Genomic DNA, 13,563 nt, shown 5'->3' with positions numbered 1-13,563 from the left:
TGAGTTTAAACCTCCTAAATCAATGCCTTTAGAACATTGAAGCTCCTGATTCATGTTCCCTCGGACATAAAGACTTCACCAACATCTCCCCTAGTTCTTAGGCTTCTGCAGTTGGATTAAATTGGGCTCTCCTACTTCTCCAGCCTATAGAAACCATAGGATTGAACTATGTAACCTCCATGATTGTGTAAGTCCATTCCCACAGTAAATCACCCTTTATATACATATAAATATCCTATTGATTCTATTTCTCAGAAGAACTCTTACTAATACTTCAAACCACTCCTGATCATGGCTGGATTTTAAAATTCAGATTATAGGTTTATCTCAGTGTGTTAGTAGATTTTATTAGTGAGAAAGGGTTTCTTCCTACCTAAGAAGGAAAACGCACCTTCTTGGTTAATGACCTGAAAGTTATTAGATCACTGAAAAGGATAAAATAGATGTTTCTAAAAATTTAATAAAACGTGTGCCTGAATCATGATTCTAAAAGTTGGTTTTCCTCATAAAGTCACCTCAAAGAGGACTTGGATTGATTTTATAAGGAAGTTTTTAATTTTTAAAAAATATTTTATTCATGGAGCAAATTATATTTCTTGCTTGTATGATTATCATAAAATGAAGTCTAATATTATGTATAACTACAATACACTAATAAAAATATTAAGAAAAGGGTTTCTCTTACCAGAGATCCAGATTTAATATGCTTACCAATTATATGATAGTATTATAATATTAATAACAAAGTACCGAGTCAAGAGTCACAAATAAGTGGAAACTTGTATATGAGAATTACATAATAATATCATGAGAGAAATCAGTAGTATTAATAGTGTGAAGACCAATTTTATTAAAAATAATATTATGCCTAAAAAATACATTTTTCAGTAAAGAAGCAGTAAGGGAATAAGGAAAATTAAAAGTGGAGGTGGGATCATGTGGAGTTTTTATTAGTTTACAATCACTGCTGTAACAAAATACCATTAAAGTTGGTGCTTAAACCAACAGAAATTTATTATCTTATAGTTCTTAAAATCAGGAGTCTCACTAGGTCTTATTGAGCAACATCAAGACATCAAAGGAGGATGTGTATTTCTGGAAACCCCAGGGAAATCCATTTGTTTCCTTCCTCCTTTTTTGAGGACATCTCCTATTCCTTGATTTATGAACCCCTTCTTCAACTCAAACCAACTATAGTATGCCTCTCTGGCCATCATTCTATTGCATCTCCCTGTATGATCTTCTATCTCCTTTTTCCTCTTATAAGAATAGTTGTGACTACACTGTGCTCTTGTAGATAATCTCTGATAATTTCTGTTTTCAAGCAAGTTGATTAGCAACCGCAATTTCACTCCACATCATCCTGTTATCTAGCATATTTATATTTCCTTGTAATGAGAACTTTCATTCCTTTGTGGAAAGTTATTATACTACCTACCACAAGTTTCCTTTGAAAAAAGTTGTAAATAAAGAAGGCAGAATAAAATATGTAGAAACAGACATAAAGTGTGCTTTTGAATAAATGGCTTAAAGACAGAAGTCGACAGAAAAGATGTTGCAGTTATTCCTAAGTTAGGGAAGGTAACTGAAGAAGGAAGTCGTCTTCAGGTGCTGCAGAATACAATGACTCCTTCAGGATGACTCCATCCAGGAAAAATTATAGAACTACAGAGGTGTCTGAAGAGCAAAAAGTTTAAAAATGTCCCTTAAAAACTGGGAAATATGGTAATTGATGATGATTTAATTTTTTTTTATATTTGGAAATTAGACAACAACTCTGAACAATTTTTTAGTATACATTTGAAAAATATCAAAGAGAGTGTTTTATTTTGTGGAATATGTTTGTTAATGCAGATTCTAGATTCCCCATAGAACAATGTGTTGAATTTATTTCTAAATAAAAAATAGACATATGTTAGGATATTTCCACTAGGATATATCAGACTCAAGGAGGTTTACAGTGTTAACATTGTAAACCTTTAACAAAGTAGAATAATATTGCTTTTATATCTATCACAAGAGCAGTCACTAGGAGACAAATTATGAGTATTATTCCCTAGTAAGAGGCAAAATATACAGCAGACTTGGTTAATGGTTAAAAAGCCTTAGAATTAAAGCCTCACAATTCCAGTTTTCACTCCCAGTTTTGAAAGCTTGGAAGTCATCATGCCTATTACTTATAGCAAAGGCAAAATGAAAATTGGTTATTTTTCTTAGATCCATCACAGAATATAGTTTTTCAGTGTAAAGTACCCCCTCAATTTCTAAAAGGCAATCACATCCAGAAAATCAGATCGACTTACTTGAGTTAGAAAGAAGACATTAGAGTCATAAAATGGTAGGAACACTTAAATGTTAATTTACATAAATTGCTAGAATTTGGGTCTGGACTATCTTGAGGGTGAGAAACTCATATATGTTGAAATCATAGGGACAACCCCATGAGGTCCTGAATTTACCTTCAGTAACCCCATTGGATCTTGTAGTGAAGATTTGAGATAAATATTTACAAAGTTCTGGGGGCAGGAATAAAATAATCAATGGGAGAAATATCCAGAACTTTCTCCATGATAAATACTTACTCTAAGAGAAATGCATTACCAGAGCCTTGTTGCAGGATCCTGTAAAAAGAATATTCCTCTCACTCATTTCTCGAGATTTCTAGTTTCAACTGATGAGAAGTTTTACCAGAATATTGATATTTGATTAAAATTATACATCGCAGCACCAAGAAAGGAGACAAGATCCAAGATGTAGGTGACAAATGAAATCTATGTCACCTATATCAGTAGCAAATAGTTTTTAAAAGCCAACCTCAGTCCTAGCCAGATTAGCAAAGGAACCTCACAACAGAGGTCTATGTACTCAGATCCCATCATCTGATAAAATATCTGAGTTTCAACAAAAAGTTATAAAACATGAAAAAGGACAATACAGTCTGATAAGATGAAGCAAACATAAAACTCAAAATGAAAAGAAGCAAAGAGGTATGTTAGATTGTCATAAAATATAAAATTACTCTAATTAATATATTAAGGACCATTGTAGACTAAGGACTCTAATAATCATATACTATATTAATCTAAGGAGCTTTTAATATAAAAAGCAGGCAAAATTCAAGAACAAATGGGAACTTTAAGGAAAGAGATGGAAACTCTAATGTTCAAAAAATTCTAGTCTTTGATTGTTTAGCATCACTGTCATTCTTAGTCTGAACTTAAGTATTATTTGGTAATAAATCATTTACTTATGTATATTCATACACAAATAAGTAAAAAAAGAAAAAATAAATCATTATGTACCATTAATACAGTGGGGGGGAAATGATGTTTTTAAGGTAACTAAGCAGCAGAGTAACATTACCAGAACTTTAACAGCAACGATGCTGGGCTCCACAGCATTCCCTTGGAGTCTCAGCCACACAGAAGGATGAGACAGTAGGATCACTTCAGCCCAGGAGTGTGAGGCCAGTCTGGGCAACATAGTGAGATTCCCATTTTAAAAACAAAACTAAACAGTTACAACAACATCAAACATTCAGTCTCCACCTACAATGCTGTGTTTTTATTAACAATTTAATATATGTATATATACACATACATATATATATGTATATATATATACACACACCACACACACACACACACACACACACACACAGAGACACACACACACACACACACACACATATATATATATATATATATATATATATATATATATATATATGACATTTTTAACAAAGCAAATCAGTGGTGGTATTGCAATTGTTATGGTTTAGATATTAGGTATACCGAAAAAGCTTATGTGTGAGACAATGCAAGAAAGTTTAGTAGTGAAATGATTGGGTTATGAGAGTTTTAACCTAATCAGTGAATTAATCCCCTGGCAGGGATAAACTAGGTGGTAACTGTAAGCAGGTAGGGTATGACTAGAGGAGCTGGGTCGATGGGGGTGTGTCCTTGGGGTTTATATTTTGTCTGTGATGAGAGTGAGTGTGCACTACCCTACCCCCATCTCTTTCCATGTCCAGAGCTACTTGCCTCCAACACACTCTTCCACCATAAACCTCTGCCTTACTTTGGGCCCTGAACAATGAAGTCAGTCACCTATGAACTGAAACTTTTGAAACCATGAGGTCCAAAATGAATTTTTCTTCCTGTATTTGGATTGTTTTTGTTTTGTTTTGTTTTGTTTTGTTTTTTGTTTGTTTGTTTGTTTGTTTGTTTGTTTTTGTTTTTTTATTAGGCCTTTTTATCATAGTAGTGAAAAGCTTGACTAAAAATAAAAATATGCAAAATAATGCTTAAGTACAGATTGGTATTCTCTTCTGAAAGTGGGTAATGCACCCACACTTAAGCCAATAATATGAGTCTCTCATAATGATATAGGTGAATTTAATTATGAGTTTTGAATGAGAAGACAAAGCTGAAGCATTTCTTTTATTGCTGTACATAATTTTCCTCTTGCAAGAAGACAAAAAATAGTCTATTAAACATGGTTTCCTTGAATAGGTTAGAGGTGGTAGGTATGCAGCAGGTAAAAACTAAGCAAAGGGGATTAATTTTACATAATAGTATCTGCATAAAACTCATTTATAGACATGAATTATTGAATCATATACTTTATTTATATTTGTGAGTTATAAATTTTGTACAAATATGCCAGCTTTGTTATATGTTTTCAATATTAATGGTACATTTAAGTGTACAGGTCAATGTTTCTAGTATATTCTCAGACGTATATAAAAATTAACAATGTGAATTTTAGAAAATTTTCATCATCACAAAAATAAACCCTTTCCCTTTAGCTACCATATCATAATCCCCCATTCTTTCTCAGCACTAAGCAAATACCAATCTATTTTCTATCTTCAAGATTTTGTCTATGTTGATGATAGCATATGGATATTATAAAAAATGTGCACCTTTTGTGACTTGTTTCTTTCACTTAATATGTTTCAAGGTCCACCCATATCAGTGGTTTATTTCTATTCTAAGCATGAATATTATTTCTTTGTGTATATCTATATGTATATCTCTATCTATCTATCTATCTATCTAACATTTTGTTTGTCTGTTCATTAACATTAATTAAAGAACATTTTGTTTTATACTTTGTTGGCTATTATAAATGATGCTAGAAACTTTCCCATATAAGCATAGTTTTTTTATTACTTTTTGTTTGTCTATTTATACATTTAGGTTTTCATTTGTCTTAAGCACAAAATAAAAGTGGAATTCCTAGACATACGGTATTTCTATATTTAATCACTTGAATAACAATCGATTTTCCAGTGGGTTCAAGAGTTTACATTCCTGCTAGCAGCAGGTGAGGATTATTACTTCTATTGGTCTCTCTGTCTCTCTTTCTCTCTCCTCTCTCTCTCTCTTCTCTCTCTCTCTCAATACACACACACATACATATATGTACACACACACACACACACATTCACATAGGGCATTTTGATTTCTATTATTGAGTTGCAAGATGTCTTTGTACATTCCAGATATAGATCCCTTATAAAATATGATTGGCAAATACTTTTCCATTTTATGTAATCTTTCATTTTCATCGTGTTTTTCTTTGAAGCACAGAGAGTATTGATTCTAATGAAATTTAATTCATTTTTTCTTCTTTTTTGTGCTTTTGGTATCATATTTAAGAATCCATTGTAAAGTTTTATACATTTATTCCTGTGTTTTTTCTAAAGAGTTGTAAATTTTCCTTTTATTTTAGTTTTAAATTCATTTTGAACTAATTATTTTGACACAGTAAGAGGGAAGAGCTGGAACTATCCATTCAGTCATCCTGGTGATCCCACCTATTTCTACTTTTTGTTTTAATCTATTTGTATCTATGAATGTGCAGTGTGTCCCCTGTAGACAGCACATTGTTGGCAATTGTTTCATATCCATCCTGAATATTTCTGACATTTTATTGGATTTGATCAATTCATTTACATTTAATCTTACTATTGATATATTTAGATTTACTTCATCTATTTTACTTTATATGTATTATATGTATCATGTCCTTTCTTCTCTCATTCCCAATTTACTTCTTTTGCATTGAAGGTTTTTTCCCAATGTAACATTTTATCTTTTGAAATAATTTTATTATATTTTTAGTATTTTATTTAGTAATTAATTGCACAAGGCCAACCATACACATTTTAACTTATTAGAAAGTTTTGTATTTTCATTGCTAACAATGATTTATGACATTCTGTAGTTTCTCTCCTCATCCACTCAAATGTTTCTTTTGCTGTGCAGAAGATTATTAATTTGATACAATCCCATTCGTTGATTCTTGGTTTTATTTCTTGGGCTTTAGGAGTCTTATTAAGGAAGATGGTGCCTGCACCAATATGTTGGAATTTTTTAAAATCTTTTATTCATTTGTTATGTAATTTGGAGTTTTGAGCCTATATTTTCTTCTTGAAGTTTCAAATTTTCTGGTGTAATTCCTGTCTTTGATCCACTTTGATTTGGTTTTTGTTCATGGCGAAATATCCCTATATTTCAAGTTTCATTCTTCTACATATGAATATCCAATTTTCTTAAGATCATTTATTAACAGGGCAATTTTTCCTTTAACATATGCTTTTGTCACCTTCATCAAGGATCAGATGACTGTATCTATGTGGGTTTGTCTCTGTGTCATCAACTCTGTTGCATTGGTCTTCATGGCTATTTTTATGCTAGTACCATGTTTTGTTTTGTTGCTAAGTTTGGTAGTGTAATTTAATGTAAGGTATTGTGATGCCTCCAGTCTTGCTGTTACTGTTCAACATTGTTTAGGCTATGCTGGACTTTTTATATTTCCATATTAACTTTATGTCTGCTTTTTAGTACTATGAAGAATCTCATTGTGATTTTGATGGGGATAGCATTGAATATGCAGATTGCTTTCTACAATGTGACCATTTTGACAATAATAATTCTGCCTATCCATAGCATAAGAAGTTTTCTCATCTTTGATTTCTTTCTTCAATTTTCCATAGTTTTCATTGTAGAGGCCTTTTACCTGCCTCGTTAAATTTAATTAACATCAAGTTAACATCAACAAAACCAACAATCATTCAATAAATGGACAAAAGACCTAAGTGGACACTTCTCAAAAGAAGAAAAACAAATGGTCAATAAACATATGAAAAAATATTTGGCATCTGTAGCAATCAGGGAGATGCAAGTTAAAACTATTCTATGATTTTACCTCACAACAGTAAGAATGGCAATTGTCAAGACAATAACTGATGTCAAGGAATATGGGGGAAAGGTACACTTATATGTTGTTGGTGAGACTGAAAATCAGAACAAACACTTTGGAAAGAAGTTTGGAGATTTTTCAAAAAGCTAAGAAAGGATCCTCCATATGACTCAGTCATCCCACTCTTGGAATTTATCCAAATTATCTAGACACATCACACTACAGTGATACATGCATACAAACATTTATGGCACTACAAACCACAATAGCCAATTATTGAACCACCCTCTGTGCCTGTCAAGAAAAAATGGATAAAGAAAATGCAGGATACAATGGAATATTACTCTTCCAAAAGAACAATGAAATTATGTCATTTGTGGGTGCAATGGACAGAATTGGAGAACACAATACAAAGTGACATAAACTAGTCTCAGAAAGTCAAGGGTCAAATGTTTTCCCTCATAAAAAAAATGACAGAGAAGAAAAAGAAGGAGAAGGAAAGAGAAAGAGAAAGAGAAAGAGAAAGAGTAAAAAAAGGGGGGAAAGTAATCTCATAAAAATAGGAGACCAAAAGAGTACTGGAAAGGATCTGCCAAACTACACTCCGCTCATGCACAAATCTACTACAATGAATTGTATTTAAATATATATATGCATGCATATGCATTTCCACACATATTCATACATACATACATGATTATAATTTATAAATTAAAATATGAATAATGACAGTAGAAAGGAGATCAGTATAGCAAACAGATCAGGGAAAGGAGGAGTGGAGGGAAAGAAATGAAAATGAGGAATGAGATTGATCATATCATGTTATGTGCATGTACAAATTGAACATAATGAATACCACTATTATGTATAATTATAATGCCCCAATAAAAACTAATAAATCATGTGCATTTATTATCTTTTAGTATTTAATAATCACATTTACTGATGCTCTTTTTGTAATGTGGATGCGATTACTGGTCTAGAGACTTTTAATTTAAGCATGAAGTTTTCCCTTTAATAATAATTCTAATTTCAATCTTCTAGTAACATTCTTGCAGAATTTATTTATCTGAGACTTATTTTATTTTGACTGAATTTTGGAAGATAGTTATGCAAGGTATAGGATTCCTGTGTGATTTTTTTTCTTTCCTTTGAGCTCTTTGAAAATGTTATCCCACTGGTTTATAGTCTCCATTGTCTCTGATGAGATGTTGACTATTAGAAACAGGGTTCACTTGTAAGTGCCTGTAAGTCCCAATTCATTTTTATTTTCCTGTTTTTAACATCATCTCCTTGTCTTCTGATTTAATTTTTTTCTTGTTATGTATCTATTTGTTGGTATCTTTGTACATGTCCAGGTTGAAATTCTCTGAGTCTCTTGTATTTGTAGATTATCACTTTTTAATAAATTTGGGACATTTTTAGCCATTATCTACTCATATTTTTTTCTTTTTTTCCTACTCTTTTCTTATCTCGTCTCTTTCCAGTATTCTCACTATGCCCAGGTTGGGACACTATTAAGGACACTGTTACATTTCTCTGAGGATTTGTACAGTTTTCTCCTCCCATGTCTTATTTTCTCCTCTGTTCTTGTATTACACAATCACTGATTTGATTTCAAATGATTCTGCCAATTTAAATCTGTTATTGATCCTCTCCAAAGATTTTTTTTCATTTTATATTATGCTTTTTAACTCCAAAATTTTGACTTTTTTTCCTCTGTGTCTTTTTATTACTATTTTTGATTAGATGTGCTATTTTTATTAAAACTTCCTTTGCTTTTTGGGTTCTTTGAAAATAATCATAATAGTTTTATCAAAGTCTTTGTTAAATATAACAGCTAATCACTCTTATTTCCTCTTTCCTGTGCACACACTTGTGTTCTCTCTCTCTCTCTGTGTGTGTGTACAGGTTTTGCTTTCTTGTTTCATATTATATCTAGTAAATTTTACTGTTGGTAATGAGACATTTTATATTATATATGGTAACAATTCTAGGCTCTAATTTTCTTCTCTGGGAACTGTTATTATTTGCTTAATTCTTTAGTGACTGGCAAAATTATTTTAATGTTATATTATTCCTCCTTGCAGTGTAAAATCTCTGATGTTACTCTTTAGGTGACAACTGTGGTATGCCTATAGTCACTTTGGTATGACAGTGAAGGATCCTTTTTGTTTATCTCTTTTCCTGACCATATCTAACTGTTAAATTTTACTAATTTAGGTCTGATTATTCTGTCTTTTTTGTTGTTGTTCTTATTGTTTTGTTTTCTTTGTTGTTTATTTAACAAGTCTTAGGGTATAAATTGCTTCACAGGTTTATCCAATCAAATTGAGGTTCCTTTGAAGGGTCAGTTCCTTGAGGTCAATATTGATATTTCTTGCGACCCAGAGTGCTCATTCCATGTGTTTCTTCCCAATTTTTCTCTAATAAATTAGCCAAAATAATATCTCCAACAAATCTATCAATCTTCTACCAATTTTCTTCTATATGACATTAATTTCTCCACATTACATTTTAAATGAAATTAGTTCATTTGAAGTGGGACTTGGAAATCTCTGTTCTATATCTAGTTTTTCATCCAAAGAAAGAAAGTCTTTGAGCCACAGCTCTGGTACCAAAACAGGGCCAAGTACTCAATGCTATATTTCTCTTCCAATGACAGCTCTATGTTGTAGCTAAGAGCTTTATACATGGGTGAGAGAACTGAATGATATCTCTAGATCTTCTCAACTAACCTCTCTTGGCTTGAACCACCCACTGAGTCTGGGTTAGGGTGACAAAGGACCCAGACTCCCAACCATACCATGCCCCAGGAAAAGCCTTCATCCTCTGATTAGGGTTTCAACAAATTAATAATTAATTAAAAAATAAAGGAAATCTCCTCTTGACTATATTTACCCAGGAATTTGTCTATAACCAGTAGCTGAGAAAAGGTATAGGGAAAACTGTCTTTTGAGCGATAGTTCTGGAGGTAGAGAAGGGATCTTAGTGCTCTTGTCTGTGCCAGTCTGAACTGAAGTTTTCATCACAGAGAAAGGATGTATGTAGTATATGTTTTATTTCAAATACCAGAAATTTTTACCTTTCTTACTGTTTCAGCACTTTTTATTAAATAAATATTTATTTGCTGTATGCTTTTAAGGTTATTTCCTGGGATGTAAAATTATTGGATTTTGCTTTGCTTTAAATAACTTACACCAATATTATGGGAAGTATGTCAGTAGGACTCCTCAGGCTGTCATGAAGGAGGTGAAACTCAAAGAGAATTTGTGGTTTACCCTGCTTTTGGTAATCTTGAAGGATACTGCTATGCAAGGAATCTGCCTATGTGGGGCATCCCATATAAGATTAGGATTGTATGCCCCTATAGAGAGTGGGAGGGCATTCACTTGGGATTCTTGAACTTTCCTAAGTTCCTATATGGTAGACACTGGGTTGAAATAAGCAGAGTAATGACAAAGCAAATTTGGATAATCTTACAAGACTACATCCAAAGTAAGATATGAATGACATACCTATATCTAAAATACCTGTGTAAGAAGATATGGGATCAAAAGAGCAAGCGAGTGGTGTTCCAACCCAGAACAAAGAAAAAGGAAAGTAACATGACATTACAGAAGTTTCAAATGTTAGCTGAATATACCAAAAGAATTCCAGGATAATAGGGGTTATGTACTCGGAACTATCACTCAGAATATACCTAGGGAATAAATGGGACCAAGTGTGCTAATCCACAGTATATCATTCTATATGATTCCTCGCAGTTAATTAGTTTAAAATATTTATTATAGACTATTATCTGACCACAGTTTAGAAAAAACAGAATTTTCAGATGAGGATTTTTCTTAAAGCAAAAATCTGTGATTCAAATCTAAGAAAGTTTGGAGAATTTTGAATTAGAGATTGATTGTAAATGCTTCTTTGAGAATAATGCAGTCTGGTGAGATTTTTCCATCTGTGGAAATCAGCTTCTTAATTTTGATTCCATCTTAAGATTACTGTGTATAATGCTCACAAGCAATTAGCCTATGAGCTGTTACCTAACCTGGGGGGTGTACAAATGAAGGATTATTACCTCATTTCTAAGAAAGAAACACGTGAATATGAACCCATGGAAAATAAATAGTTTTCTTTTATTCCATTGTACCTTACATTTTTTTCTTATTTAAAAATCACTTGTGAGTACAGGGTACCTGGGTGAGTTTGGACCTATAAGCTCTAAGGATTGCCAGGAAGTAATCGGGAGAGAAATAGTTAATTAGACTGTAGCCTTTTCTGCTTCTCTAATTAGAGAAAAAAAAGGGGAAAATTAAATATTTGACATGGTCACGCTTTTATATTGGAAAAAAATGCAAATTGGTATATGCATAGTGCATAAAAATTCATTATAGGAGAGTTTTCCATATTGTCTCCCTTTCTCCCTCCCCCCGCCTCTCTCCATCTCTAATTCATTCTATTCATCTGGTTTGGGAGGAGGAGGAGGACTGGTGCATAATGGGTATTAAGATATGAAGGGCACTCAGAGCTCAAAAGTGAGAGTCTCCAGGCAGTTAGCTTTCCAAAAATATTCCCTTTAGATTCTATGCCTTAGAAAAGCAATTAGATAAACCATGTATATTTAGAGAACATAATCAAACCCCTAAGAGAAAGTTTTGTTTTGCTTTTGTTTTTGTTGTATACTTGGGATTGAACCCAGAGATACTTAGACACTGAGCCACATCCCCAGCCCTTTTTAATTTCTTTTTTTTTTTTAATTTTGAAACAGGGTCTCCTTAACTTTCTTAGAGTCTCCATAAATTACTGAAGCTGTCTTTGAACTTGTGGTCCTCCTGCCTGAGCCTTCTAAGCTGCTGGGTTTATAAGTGTGCATAACCTCACCCAGCTCAGAAAGTTGTCTTTTGAGGATGCATGTGTAGAGAATAGACCATTGATGGTGGAGACTGAAGACCTCCAAAGAGTTATTAATTCTAATTCTCAAGGCATAATACACATTTACTTCTTTATCTATGTTCTTTTTTTAAAATTTTTATTGTTGGTTGTTCAAAACATTACATAGTTCTTGACATATCATATTTCACACTTTGATTCAAGTGGGTTATGAACTCCCATTTTTACCCCGTATACAGATTGCAGAATCACATTGGTTACACATCCACTGTTTTACATATTGCTATACTAGTGTCTGTTGTATCCTGCTGCCTTTCCTATCCTCTGCTACCCTGCCTTCCTTCCCTCCCCTCCCCTCTTCTCTCTCTACCCCATCTACTGTAATTCATTTCTCCCCCCTTTTTTCCCTTTCCCCTCACTTCCTCTTGTATGCAATTTTGTATACCTCTGAGGGTCTCCTTCCATTTCCATGCAATTTCCCTTCTCTCTCCCTTTCCCTCCCACCTCTCATCCCTGTTTAATATTAATCTTCTTCTCATGCTCTTCCTCCCTACTCTGTTCTTAGTTATTCTCCTTATATCAAAGAAGACATTTGGCATTTGTTTTTTAGGGATTGGCTAGCTTCACTTAGCATAATCTGATTATCTATGTTCTTAATGGTCATCTTCATCTTTTTCAGATGGTTTCTCAAATGATTCAGTTTGGTAAAAATGCCCCTGGCCTCCTCAAAGATACAGCCTTCTCCTACCTTCAAAAGATTCTTAAGTGGGCTGGGGTTGTGGCTCAGTGGTAGAGCGCTTGCCTAGCATGTGCGAGGCCTGGTTCGATCCTCAGCACCACATAAAAATAAATAAATAAAATAAAGGTGTCATGCCCAACTACAACTAAGAAATAAATATTAAAACAAAAAATTCTTAGGTGGCCTAATATGCAGAAGTTGACTAGAGTTGAGAAGGACAGAGCTTCTCCAGATATACCAACTTATATCTCTTTAGGGTATGTGCAGAAGGAAGGTGACCAGTTGGGAAGTTTTAGTGGAATATAGAAAAAGTTTTCATGAGGGTCAAAAAACAAAGCCCTAATTGCTAATATTAGTTATTTTCATAGTCTTTTTTCATACAAGATTTAGGACTTTGACACCTCACGTAAATATTCTTTAGCCAAAAATATGCATTAAACAGATTAATTGAAGTGAATGGCCTGAAAGACAGAAGAAGTGAAATCCATAGAACAACAGCAACAACAAAAAATTAAAGATACATAATATATCCCCTTTCTTTAAGTTATCTTATGGAAGAAGGAAGTATACATATGAATCCACTGGACAGGCAATAAAATTGTAAAATGCCTTTAATAACATTTTCCACGTTCTGAGAAAAAAAAAGATTTGAAAGATTTGAGAAATTATTTATGGTATAGTTAGAAAAATTATCATTTTGAAACAATATAAAACATTATATT

The sequence above is a fragment of the Spermophilus citellus genome (assembly GCF_964194105.1).
Source record: "Spermophilus citellus genome assembly, chromosome: 2".
Lineage (NCBI taxonomy): Eukaryota > Metazoa > Chordata > Mammalia > Rodentia > Sciuridae > Spermophilus > Spermophilus citellus.
The sequence above is the reverse complement of the archived record's forward strand: the minus strand, read 5'-3'. Positions refer to the sequence as shown.